This window comes from Anabrus simplex, chromosome 6 (assembly GCF_040414725.1).
Source record: "Anabrus simplex isolate iqAnaSimp1 chromosome 6, ASM4041472v1, whole genome shotgun sequence".
Classification (NCBI taxonomy): Eukaryota; Metazoa; Arthropoda; class Insecta; order Orthoptera; family Tettigoniidae; genus Anabrus; species Anabrus simplex.
Window position 1 is genome coordinate 320,349,074 of NC_090270.1, and position 13,525 is coordinate 320,362,598.

At 39.3% G+C, this 13,525-nt stretch overlaps 1 long non-coding RNA gene across 1 annotated transcript in view; it reads left to right on the forward strand.

Moving 5' to 3' along the window:
• The first annotated feature begins 6,293 nt into the window (after positions 1-6,293).
• LOC137501269 (uncharacterized) overlaps positions 6,294-13,525 on the forward strand; it is a 792,237-nt gene continuing 785,005 nt past the window's right edge. Inside the window, exon 1 of the long non-coding RNA XR_011018449.1 lies at positions 6,294-6,336. This is a non-coding gene — a long non-coding RNA (uncharacterized lncRNA). The remainder of the gene's footprint in view (positions 6,337-13,525) is intronic.

The following is a 13,525-nucleotide window of genomic DNA, read 5'->3' on the forward strand; positions in this document are numbered from 1 at the left end:
TCATTCTGAGTTTTTTTTATATCTCAGATTAGCTATGCAAAATGAAAAGTAGGTGCAGTTCTATTTTTATCTGTCTGCCGATCAGGATGTTTGCATATCACGGAAAAATGGATCCACTTAATTTCTTGATACTCAGTGTTACAGTTATACCTGGACAGTGCACTATGCTCTATATATTTTTGATTAGTACCCAGTCGACCTTAAGCAAGCAGAGACAGCGGATGTGCTAAGTGGCTAGTGTCGAGACATGGGCATTTCAGTGGAACAATATCCAGCGGTAATTGGAAGATGGCAGAGGTGTGTGAAGAGAAAAGCGATAAGGAGAATGGAGAGTAAGGGTTATATGGAAACTGCGAGGTAAATAACACTGGTGACAGTTCTATGAATCACTGCGGGCATGGAAATGAATCCATGGCGTCATCGGTTGGGTTGAAATCGAAGCGATTAAGGAGTTGGTTAAAGAGGCATGTCAAATGTACCAAGTTAAGGAGAAGATAAGGGAATAGTCGAAGGAGATAAATGATATTGAACCCATAATTCTACGGTAAGTCAAGGGTTCAATATGAAGAGGTGGATACAAGAAAATGTGGAAGAGACGGCGTCGAAGCTGGAAAGTAACGCGGCAGAACTAGTGCTATTGAGAAAAAGGTGAAAATTTTGGAGGAGGGGTTGTGTAAGGTGAACCAGAGATGAAGCAAATAGTAGTCAGGAACGTACGTAGAAGTGCATCTTTATTTATGGTGTTCAAGACGGAGCGAAAGAGGAAAGAATGTATTTAATGTATAAGGTAGAAGGTGATCCAAAATAAAGATTAACTTCAGTGAAGTGGACATTGACGATGGAAAGAGTAGAAAAAGTGAGAGGGCGCAGGCCAATGAAGGCTAGGTTATTATTATTGATTAGTATATTGATTAGTATAGCGTGCCTGCCTCTCATTTGGAGGCCCTGGTTGGATTCCCGGCCAGGCTAGTTATTTTTACCTTAATCTGAGTGCTGGTTTGAGGTCCACTCAGGTCTACGTGATTACAATTGTGGAGCTATCTGACGGTGAGACGGTGAGATGGCGGCCCCGGTCTCGAAAGTAAAGAATAACGGCCGAGCGGATTCGTCGTGCTGTCCATACGACACCTCATAATCTGCAGGGCTTCGGGCTGAACAGCGGTCGGCAGGTAGGCCATGTCCCTTTGGGACTGCTGTGCCATGAGGCTTGATTTGGTAGCGTGACAATATTCAGGAGACAAAAGTACAAAACTGGAAATATTAAATTTATCCGTTAATATTTTTTATCGAATCGCTGTGCATTTTCAAAGTTATGTAAACTATAATTTGTGAACGTTTATGTTTTACACAATTTTATCTTACTGCTAATACTAACGGCGATATTGACGATTATTGAATTTTTCACAAACATCCACATATCTCGGAGGGAAATAGGCCTAGTTCTATCTATAAAATGTGTAGATACTCGTACATAACAATGATAGAAAAATCTGTTTTTCGACCTTGTATGTAGGCCACATTTTGTCATTCAAGGTATAATGTAGTGCTGATACAATATTCTTCCTCCATCGCTGACCTAAATATATTTTTCAGGACTCAAAATAATGAACTAGTGATGGTTTTCGTGATTGTCTTTACAAGTTGAACTACCGAGGGGTCTTGTTCTTATGTACTACTCATATAAAATGTTAACACGTTTTAGCAATATATGTAAACATTATATACATATATTGTCCACATGTTCAATACAATAAAATGTTACCACTTAAATTAAATGGGCCGTCAAAACATATCTAATTACATGTTTCAACCTGTTTTAAGGTTAACTTTAGGTCGATGTGCAAGAAGTACGACATATATATAAAACAGTGGTACATGAGAATAAGGCTAATAGGAGAATAATATAACATTATAGAATAAAATTTAATTTTGTTAATAATGTATCATTTCTCAGTCTTGCTGTGATTAAAATTAGTGCTGATTTGACTAGAAGTAAGCAAGCCTAGAGATGAACAAGAATTGGTTGGCTCGAGGAGCATCGTTGAAATCAGGTGGAATGTTTTTAAAGGAATTTCAAATATTATCTGTCAATATCGGAACAGAGTGAAATTTAACCTCCGTATTTCTTGAAAGAAGAATATAAGCGTTCACCAGGTATCTGAAGAGAAATAAAAAATACCGAGTGTGAGAACGAGAAAAGTTTGAAGAAAGAGAGCTATTCAATGAAATACCGAAAACATTAACTCACCCTCCTTCCCATCCAGCGGGGTACGCAAGTTCTTCAGGTCGCGTTGACGTTGACCTTAGCACTGACTGGAGACTGCTCAGGGTTTATGTTCATTAAGGGAAGCGGCGGATGAGGGTAGGGTGAATGAGGTTGAAGGACGAGAAACGGCATATGTATTGCGTGTTGCGGCAGAGTTGCTTGTTTGCTGATTCAAATCGCTTTCAGTTATTATAGCAAGAAGAATGTTTGTAGTTTCCTGAGTTTCACGGAGATAGTGAATGGGATTCGAGTTTTGTTTGAGGTTTATGTGAAGGTTTTCTAAAACGTTCAATAAAGTTCCTTTTCTTGTCTACGTGCACGATATCTGCATCTTAATCTATGGATGAAAATGAGTGATTATAATCTCTCATGTGTTCAGTGATAGCGGAAAACTTCCTGCATTTCACTTCATTAAAGTGCTACTAATAACGCATAAGAAAATTCGTCCCGATCTGGTCGATGTAGCTTATTTCACGTCAATATATCGTCGGCTTACAAGTGAAACACACTTAGTCAATTTTTGTGCGTTTTTGGGTTTTATACGTTCCTTACGTAAAATTGTGTGTTCTTCCGATTGGTGAAGTCAGCAGAATTGCATCTTTTACCATTCTAAAGGATAATAGAATACAGATACTATTACATCACCACTGGGTACATGGAAATAATCGTCAACATCTGGCATACATCACGATATGGAGTCATTCAAATAGCTGTGTTTATTGGTAACTCTTCTAAAATCCTGTCCTTCGTTTCCTTCTTCTGAAAATGTCACCATATTTATGTTGAAATCCCTTTTCAAGGTTGTCCATATTATTATAATCCAGGATTTTCCACTTTATTTAAAGTGCTCGGTGACACAGTCCGTTCATCCCCACCTGAGTGTTCTGAATCGATGTCTTCCTTCCACTACTACAGTAAGTGCAATGCTTGCCTGGCCTTGTAGCTATCCTGTCTCCTCACAATATTACCAGTATTACCAATATTTCTACAACAAAACACTGAAACATAACAACCCCTTAATCAGATCCTTAGGCCAGTATGAACCAGACAGACGCGACAAAATTCACCGTTTACCTAAATAAATATTTCTAATTAAACTTACTACAAAACCGAGATTTTAACACAGCAAGATAAAACGCCCTTAACAACGCCTTTAACCTAAACATTCACACACCTACAACAAGATAAGGACCGTTTCTGCAACTTCTACGAGCTGTTAACCAAGGAACCCCGAGGTTGGTCGCATAATATGCTAATCACAATTGCGTGCAATACCGGACGCTGTACACAATCCAATTGCTGTCTTTCTAAATTTAAAAGTGTCATAAACAACGACACACAAGAATATCATCTTATTCTAGTAAACATTCCAGCGGCACGGCTCGACAATAGCTAAGCAGCACCGGGCATGGTCAAGATTTGAATGGGTAACCACCTACACAGGACCCTTGTCGCTGGCACGAAACAATTTAGAAAAATAACACTAACACCCAGTCATGGTCAATAAGGTACACGAAGGTTATATTTAGCCATTCTCACATTACAGTAACGCACGAAACAGATATCAAACTTATTATTATTATTATTATTATTATTATTATTATTATTATTATTATTATTATTATTATTATTATTATTATTATTATTATTATTATTATTATTGAATGAAAAATGAAAACCTACAACCTGATTTCCAGTCATTGACCGGGTCAGGGATGGAATGAATGAAGCAGATATAGGCTATTAGTACGATGGGGTCGCCACTTTTAAAGTGATTTATTAATGACTGATAGATGCTACGAAATGAGAATGGAGAGAGTTGCTGGAATGAAACATGACAGGGAAAACCGGAGTACCCGGAGAAAAACCTGTCCCGCCTCCGCTTTGTCCAGCACAAATCTCAGATGGAGCGACCGGGATTTGAACCACGGTATCCAGCGGTGAGAGGCCGACGCGCTGCGGTCTGAGCCACGGAGGCTCTATATTATTATTATTATTATTATTATTATTATTATTATTATTATTATTATTATTATTATTATTATATCAACCATTATAAATTTATTATTATTATACTTATTTCCCCAAACAGACCAGGTGAGGAGTGCAATAGCTCACCGGTACTGGTACCAACTAAACACTCCTTCGGGGGTGCACAAACAGATATTTGGTTAATATTACCACACCGTAGCAATCTTCTCCCTTGTACTACCTTAGATATGTTTGTCTCTCCAGTAACGTCCTCTCTTCTCATCCTTGCAAGCATCCACCGTCGCATTCCGTTCCACCATATACAAATCCTTTAAAAGCTACGAACAGATAAATAAGCCTCCATAGTCGAGCGTGCTGTGGAAAACAACATGGAATATCTGGGAAGCGGAAGGTATATACTTCCGTTGCTGTGCCAAATAATTGTCGGCGATTCATTAAAATATTGAGTTTATTTTGAATATTGCGTTTCTTTCATTCCACCACAGTCAGTGTAGGTTAGTATAGGGACGACGTATTAATTCACATCCACACAAAGTATCCAAACACTACTACATGTCCAGATAATATAGATACAGTTACACAGCGTCGGCTTACTTCTAAAACCTCGTATGTTACAATGTTCTTCCTACCCATCATATTCCTTAACACTGGTCATGCCACCCAGCCACATATTTATATGCAATCCATCAGAACCTTTTACGTAGTGTTCATTTTCCTGTGCAGACGTGCAAAGAAAAATTGACCTTACCATACGGTATTGTAGGGATGTTGTTTTCATGACGAATTTAAGCACTCCTACAGTTTAACGTACTTAAGGTTCATTTTTCTTTACAAATAACCATAGGAAAATGAACACAACGGAAATTGTTCTGATGGACTGTACATCCAACTGTGGCTGGGAGGCGTGATCAGTCTTAAGGAAGAAAATGGATAGGAAGTGCATAGGGAGATACGAGGTTTTAGAAGTAAGCCATCGACATAGTCAACTATATCATAGATCTAAACTTTTGATAGATTCAACGTGTATTGCTGTACAACTCTGGTGGTGGTGATTATGGTTTTTCGTACGACATGACAACAATTCTCTATTACCATTTATCAGAGGGGAAAATGAAAGGAGTCTGACATTTTTAAAGATGAATATTTCTAGAAAAGTACAAGGCAGGCCAGGAAGAGCGTGGAATTTCTAGGCACTAAAATGAAACAGCCATCGGAGTCAGAATAATTGTTTGTGTTTTTGTTTTTGTTTAACAATTTGTTTAAATCGCATGGCGACGATGGAATAGGAAAGGGCTAGGAGTGGGAAGGAAGTGGGTGTGGCCTTAATTAATGTACGTGGTGTGAAAAATGGGAAACCACGGAAAACGATCTTCAGGGCTACCGACAGAGGGGCTCGAACCCACTGACAGCTGATATAGTGATCATGGCCACAGAATCCAGTTTTAAGTGGGCTCCGAAGCACGTGATTTTATTTCAGATATTCCACATGCATTCGAATCGTGGCTACCTTGGTGAGAAGTCAATGACAACGCCACGTTCCCCTCTCTTAAAGCACCGTAGTTGAGATGTTCCTTATTAACCTCATAACTGTGTATTGCCAAAATGAATATCTGAGCTATGACAGTGATAAGGTTTAAAACTATCTGACTTCATTATCGTCTTTATTATCACCTAGGTGCTGTCTGGCGCTGGCAGTCCGAGATACTAAAGGCGTACTCGGATCAGCCGAAAGGACGTCGGTTCGATTCCACGTTAGGAAGTTGAATAATGCAAGAAATGAAAATTCCACCACCTCCAGAAATGCACATCACCCTTATGTTCACACAGCCTACACCAAAAATGAGTACCAGGTTGATTCCTGAGGGCAAAGGCGGCCGGGCGTAGAGCTAACCACTCTACCTCAAGTGCCGAGATTACGTATAGTGGAAGCCTTCACCTTCCACCCATCCATTGACTTTCATGGCCTGTACGAAGGTATCTTTGTTTTGGTTTATTTTTCTTATATTGCTTTTCCTCTTTCGTTTCAGGTACTATGACCGTTCACAGTGTCCGTAATTCAACACACCAGCTCTTTGAAGGTAAGTGCGTGCTTTGTTTATGTATACATTTTGAACGTTTAAATAAGTATGTATGTATAGGTTGATTGATGTCACAGGCGACGTGTGAACACTGGAGATTTGAGACATACTTAACACAGTAACTATAACTAACTGTAAACTCTCGAGTTGCAAAATGCCAAAATTAAATGGCTCCATCTCCGGTTGTTTAGATTTTCATTGTTCGGTGATACTTATAGGTGCTTGTAGCTAAAATGCTAGTTGCTTTACGTCGCACCGACACAGATAGGTCTTATGGCGACGATCGGATAGGAAAGGCCTAGGAGTGCGAAGGAAGTGGCCGTGGCCTTAATTAAGGTACAGCCCCAGCATTTGCCTGGTGTGAAAATGGGAAACCACGGAAAACCATTTTCAGGGCTGCCGACAGTGGGGTTCGAACCTACTATCTCCCGAATACTGGATACTGGCTGCACTTAAACGACTGCAGCTATCGATCTCGGTAGCTAAAATAAAGTGAAGAAGTTCCGAAAGGGAAGTTATAAAAACTGTTGCGACAAGGAAGTTTATGAAAGGTATTTGGTTGCTGTCATAGAGTAATAAATAAATGTGCTGATAAATATTGCATAAATTCGGATATCGACTATCAAGATGATTAGAAAGAACAGCAACATAATTCAGAAATGAAGTTATTGACACAAGGAAACCTTAGATAAAAATATGGGCACAAGAAATATTGATAAAACTAGTTGCGCGTTACCACTATGTACCACTCGATAAATAGTTAGAACCATAAATCTTTCCTTCGACCTTCATGTTGATAAAACTAGTTGGACATCACTACTATTTATTTATTCGTATCAGAAGCATACATTTTACATAACATAATGGTACTTAATGACGTACATATCAAATAGTGTCTGCCCAGAATTTTGCGAAATCACGGGCTTTATGTTTCGCAGCCATCAAGTCCTCCATTTTGCAACTTAAATGACACTTACTACAGTTCATAAAATGGGCTGTGCTTTGGTCTTCACCACATTCACGTAGCGTGGATGTGCAACGAAAGTCCCGCTTTACCATATTGACTCTTGATCTACCAACCCCAGTGCAAAGCCTGTTCAACGATTTCCAAGTAGACCAATGTTCCTCATGTCCTGGAGGGAGATGTTCAGTTGGTATCATCCAACCAACAAGTTCAGGATTTCTAGTTCTCCATAATCTCAACCTAGTGGATTGAGTAGATTCGTTTAGATCTTCGGTTGTATTCAGGAAACTCCTCCTAGACCTCAATCGTCGGTGGGCAGGTTCATATCCGTACAACGGGTGTGCACATGAGGAAAGTGCTTTAGTTCTCTCATTCATGGATGCAACTTCTCTTCTAATATATGGTTGGGTTATTCCAGCCTAACAGTAGATTATATCTAGTGGTGTTGGTCTCATGCAGCCAGTGATATGTCGATATGTTCCATGTAGAGAAATGTCAACTTGTTTAGCATGACTGGATCCGTACCAAATAGGGAAAGCGTACTCTGCAGCGGAGTAACACAGAGCCAGGGCTTTGGATGTGTACCTTAATTGGTTTCAGACAATTTGCGAAGGATATTGTTTCTAGCTGAAAATTTTTTGTTTGTAGGTGAGAGCACGATCCAGTGTCACATCTAGACACTTAGCTGTTGGGGAGTGATCTAGTTGAGTATCTTCCCATACTACCAGCAATATCCTTTAAGCCTGACTTTTCTTTATATGAAGGCACATACCTGAGTTTTAGATGGGTTAGGCTTCAATAGGTTTCTTCTGTAGTAGTAGGATGGTTCGGAAAGAGCCTCTGTTAACATTTCTTCTACAACCTCAAAGCAGTTTTCTTGAGCAGCAATAGCTCGATCATCCGCATATATAAAGCTTCTGGTGCCAACTGGAAGAAGTTGGTCATTCGTATATATATTTCGGTATCTTTTAATTGTAGTTAACATAAGACTTAATATCATTCCTAAAATGTTTAATTCCGAAATGGCTCGTTAAAGAACTCTCGTGGCACAAAAATTTCGAGTACTCGGTGTCTTCGATAAGCGTAAAAGTAGTTAATGGGGCGTATAAACCAACATTATTATTACCTTCATAAAATTAACATAACCCACTTATAGGCAGCAAAATTATAACTTATTATTAACGCCAGGATGTTTAGGTAGTATTAAGTTTGAAGACAAACTAATATGGTTAGTAGCAAGTATCGTCTAGCCTGTTCTTCCGTATAACCAGATTAACATAACTTCTAGGAGTTCTACTTGGCTGGGCCCGTAAGGTTTGTGCAAATTTCATAGCAGATTTCTTGTCCGAGAGAGAATATACTTGTTAATTCACTTCAGTAAGTTTTCATTCTAATCTATACATTCCTCAACATAGCCCGCCTGCTGGTAATGATCGTTAAGGCGTTGAAGTCTAAACCGTCTGACACCGAGGTTAGCCGGTTCGAGTCCCGTTGGTCGAAAACATTTTCACCATCAGAATGTTGGCCGGTATACAATTTCTAATCACTAGATTGCGTGTCAAATTACTGGATTAAATTACAACCTCTCCGCAGTGCTCATTTAACGCTGTTGATGGTGATTCGTCCATCAGATGGGGACGTTAAGCCTTGAACAGACCTCTTGGTGCTATCCGACGAGAGTAGGCTACGTTCTGGGACCGGGTTTCACCCGATCCCTTCTTAGTATCATGTATCACGTCATTCATTTCATCTCATTAACTCCTCTGGTGAGGTTGACGTCAGGAAAGACATCTGGTCATAAAAACCCGCAACGAGAGATTCGCCTCAACTCATACCCGACCCCGTAGAGAAACGAGACAAGGGTTGGACAAACAAACAATCAAACAAACAAACAAACAAACAAACAAACAAACAAACAAACATCAAATACCTAAACATGCACAGCTGAATTCATCCTCTTTTGATTTTCCCGTCAGTTTACTGACCTTCAAAAAATAGTGTCATATGGACGGCGTACCTACAAATTTCAAATCTCCGATCGTGCTGCTAACCAGTACCTGAAACGAAACTTATCTGTATGGTATCTAAAACTCAGGTTGGTGATGCTGAGTCCTTAACTTGTCAACAATGACAAAGTATTCAATGATTTCTTCCTGTCCTTCAAACGTCAACAACTCTGAACTTGGAATCATGACACTGATTCACACATTCATCGAGACAGCTACTTAATGCTAGAGGTGATGAAGGGACACTTTGTCAATCGGCACTATTCATGCACGGAATTGCCAAAATTATATTAAACTACAAAGAATTCATCTTTCTCATTAGTGAAATGGTATACATGACATTATTTATCAGATTCCTCTGACGCCATAACATAGAAATTTGTTAATATGGCAACGTGAAAATTGTTAATATGCCAACATGAAATACTTTTCTGTATCCAGCGGTGCATAGCAAGCCATTTGGTGGTCAATGTGTGTAATGATCCCTAAACAGAACAACGGTGCATTTGGATTTGCACTGCAACCGTGATAGTTTTCTCTGAAGAAGCGAAGCAAGACATTCGCGAAATTTTACGTTCTCTAGCACATTGCCTCGTTTTACATATTATAAATCCAACAGATTCTCATATCTGGCATGTTCAGTTTTGTGATTTATACTGTTTTCAATGCAATGAAAACTCAACATGTTTTCTTGGGACTACATGTAAATTTCACGGAGTCGTAATAAACCGGTCTACGTTTCCCAAACCATAGTACTCAACCTCTCACCAAGGAACTGACAATAATTATATTGGAAAACATTGCTGGGTTTCTGAGGCCAACTCACAGGAGTCCAACCGATTATGAGCCTCTGCAGTGAAATATATCTCACCGAGCCAATTGGCCATGCCGTTGGGGTTGGGTTCGAGAGATGGTGGGTTAGAATCTCACGGACTTAAGGCCTCAAGATGGTATTCCGTGGTTTCTCATTTTCACACCAGGCAAGTGCTGGGGCTGTACATTGATTAAGGCCGTGGCCGCTACCTTGCCGATCATAACCTTTACCCATCCCTGATCCGCCGAAGAACTTCGATGTGTCAGTGAGACGTTAATTCTCTACTGCATGAATTATTTTTTGTTTCCGTTTGGTGAAGAAAATTTCAAGCTTTAATGTTGAGCATACGCTCAGTGGTTTAGATATACCAGCAATTCTTAACTGGGCCTAATAGCTTAACACTCGTATGTGATGTGGATTGCCACATTGGAATATATATACGATTTTCCACGATTTTACGCTAAGCTTTTAACATTCAAAGACCGAACATTACTGCCTACTGGCCATGGGTACGTATTGCAGGGCGCAAGTATACTTGCACGACCGTAGGTCGGTAATGTCTTTGAGGTTGAGCCAGAGGTACTACTGAAGCCTGTGGTAATATGATGGGGAGGGCCCACGTAAAATAAACGGTGGTTGGTTCGCGTGGATGTTGACGGGGTGGAAGGAGTACCTTTGGCTGTTTTGTCTTATGTTAAAAAAAAAGGCATCACTGGGATATGTGTTTAATTGAATGTACAGTTGAAGGTGTGTCGATAATATTTATCCATTTGCACAGGTGAAAAGTTATTTGTTGCCTAATGGCAACAGTATGCAGTAGAGGGTTAAACAGCTGTGCATTGACTATTTTGGCGAAATTTTCATTCGGTTATCCGTTTCAGGTGTAATAATGACCATCCGCATAATTTTTTAGCTTAGGTGTCTGTGTGTTTGTCTGTTTGTATGTTTGTTTGTTTGTTTGTTTGCTTGTTTGTTTGAGTTCTTACAACATGAAAACTACTGGCTATATTTCTACCAAACTTCATATTTAGAATCCACCTGTCCGTGGATAGATTTTAGGGCCAGTATTGTACCTACATCCCTGAAATGATGGGGGGTGTATACGAAACCGAAACCTTGATTTTGCACTCCCACAAAATACGCACAACGAAACTTAATGAAAATCTGCCTGCCTTAATGGAAATCAATTTCTAAAACTTTTTTTGTCATATGCATCATTTTGATACAAGTATTAATAAGGGAGATATCATTAACGGACCGTTTTTCAGTCCTAACTTCGTGCGGGCTTTTGCTTTAGCTTTTTGTCGATTTGTCTGTTCGTCCGCTTTTTGAGTTCTCATAACTGGCAAATTGCTCTACATATTTCTATCAAACTTTATACAGTATATGTCCTGGGGTGGGTGGTAGGGTCAATATTATTTCTAAACCCGGATTGGTTTGGGGGTTTATTGGAAGTCGAAACAGTGATTTTACCCTACCACAAAATAAACATGACCAGCCTTAATGGAAAACTACCAGACTTAATGGAAATCAATTTACATTTTATTCCTCGTGCGAACCTTTTCGATAGGAGGATGACGAGGGAGTTATCATTAATGGAATGTTTTGCAGGCTGTCACGTTATTTCAAGTTGGATGGAATAGTTTAACTAAACAGCCATTTTACTTTTTTCTTTAGAACAGATAATAGGGGAGATTATCGTCAACGATTGGCTTCATGATCCTTCAGCCACAGTACCACTCCCGGTTTCAGATGAACAACAATATGTAACCGAGCAGTAGGGAGAATTGCGCACAACTTTGGACCAGGAGCTGTATCGTTCAATAAACTCATTTATCTAGCACATTCTCTCTCTCCGCTTTATTCAGCTTATTCGTAGTTCACGTTACTGCCACGTACTTTCGCAGAAGAATTTAGTTTGAAGTGCCGTATTACACGTTTGAATACAGGCACGTAACGTCGCATAAATTCATTTAGAAATCATAATATCGGTTACCAATTCCTGTGCAAAGGTCAGGTACACATGCTGGGAAAAATAATATAATAAAACAAAATCCCGCAGCTTCTTCTGTTAATGTATGCAGTTATTTTTCGACTGTTCGGTGTGTCACGGGATCGATTCCTGGACGGTTCGGGGATGTTAATCGCTTCTGATTAATTGTTTTGGCTTGGGGACTGGGAGTTTGTGTCTGTTACAACTCTCTCTTCTTCATATTCAGACAATACACCACAGTACCAACCATCACAGAAATACGCAATACTGATTACTTACCTCGATATACGATAGGCGTCAGGAAGGGTGTCCTGCCGTACAACAGGGCCAAATCCACATGACCTCACGGGTGTGGGAAAAGCGATCTAGGAACAAGAATAAACAGTTAATAATCATTATGTAAATGTCATATTTTGCTTGACGGGCAACAACGATATTTTTCTGTGGAATGATCTGGAAAAAAATAAGAAATGCATGCACGACAACTTGAAGTGAAGTGCAATTACTGAGGGGAGATATTAACATTTCTCTTGTATATAATAACACATACAGTACAAATCAAACCGCTCTGGACTTTATTTCGAAATGTTTAGTATGTTGTCATTTGCCCCTCTTCAACGAAAGAACAATAAGGTATATTAAAAATACCCACGGAGCAGCAGCTCCGATGGGTGATGGCCTACCAAGCGACCGCTGCTCAGCCCTCTGCCGTTATTCTTGGCTCCCAAAACCGGACAAAATTATATATTAACATTAAATTATTGATGTTAGGAAGTATTTCTTTGTAGATATGTTAAAAAAAAACAATCTTTCATTGACTTAGGTTAAAGATATAAGGGTTTCTTTTATCAAACAGATCTTGTTTTAAATGCCACTAATTTCTGATTAGGTATTTAGTTAACATAGTAGCTGTTGACACGATTTGTATGCACGCGCAAGAGATAATTAAAATAATCGTCACCTAGTAATAGTCTGCTTGATCGTAACTTTATTAGAATGATTTATGTTGAAGAAATTCGTCCATAAATTTTGCAATAGTCGATACCATTACCTTGAACGTAAAAACACATCAAATGAAAAACCTACTTTTCCTCTAAGAATATCCTTCATGTTTGGCCTCCTTTAAGAGATCATTAGACAGTTTGATAAGTACTATGACAGAACCGACAGTAGTTGTCCATTTCTCTCATGTCCTTCCTAAGGTTCTAACAAACGTCGCTACATTTGAATCATGTTAGCACGTAACTTCAAGGAAGAACAGACGCGAGAGAAGGCCTGTCTGACATTGTGGACTGTCATACGTACAGTTCTAAATCACACGAATCTCAACCTCATTAAATTTAGATAAACAGGTGTAACTGGGACAGAAGATTACATTTCAAAACCTCACACATAGTCCCTTAGCCTTTTAC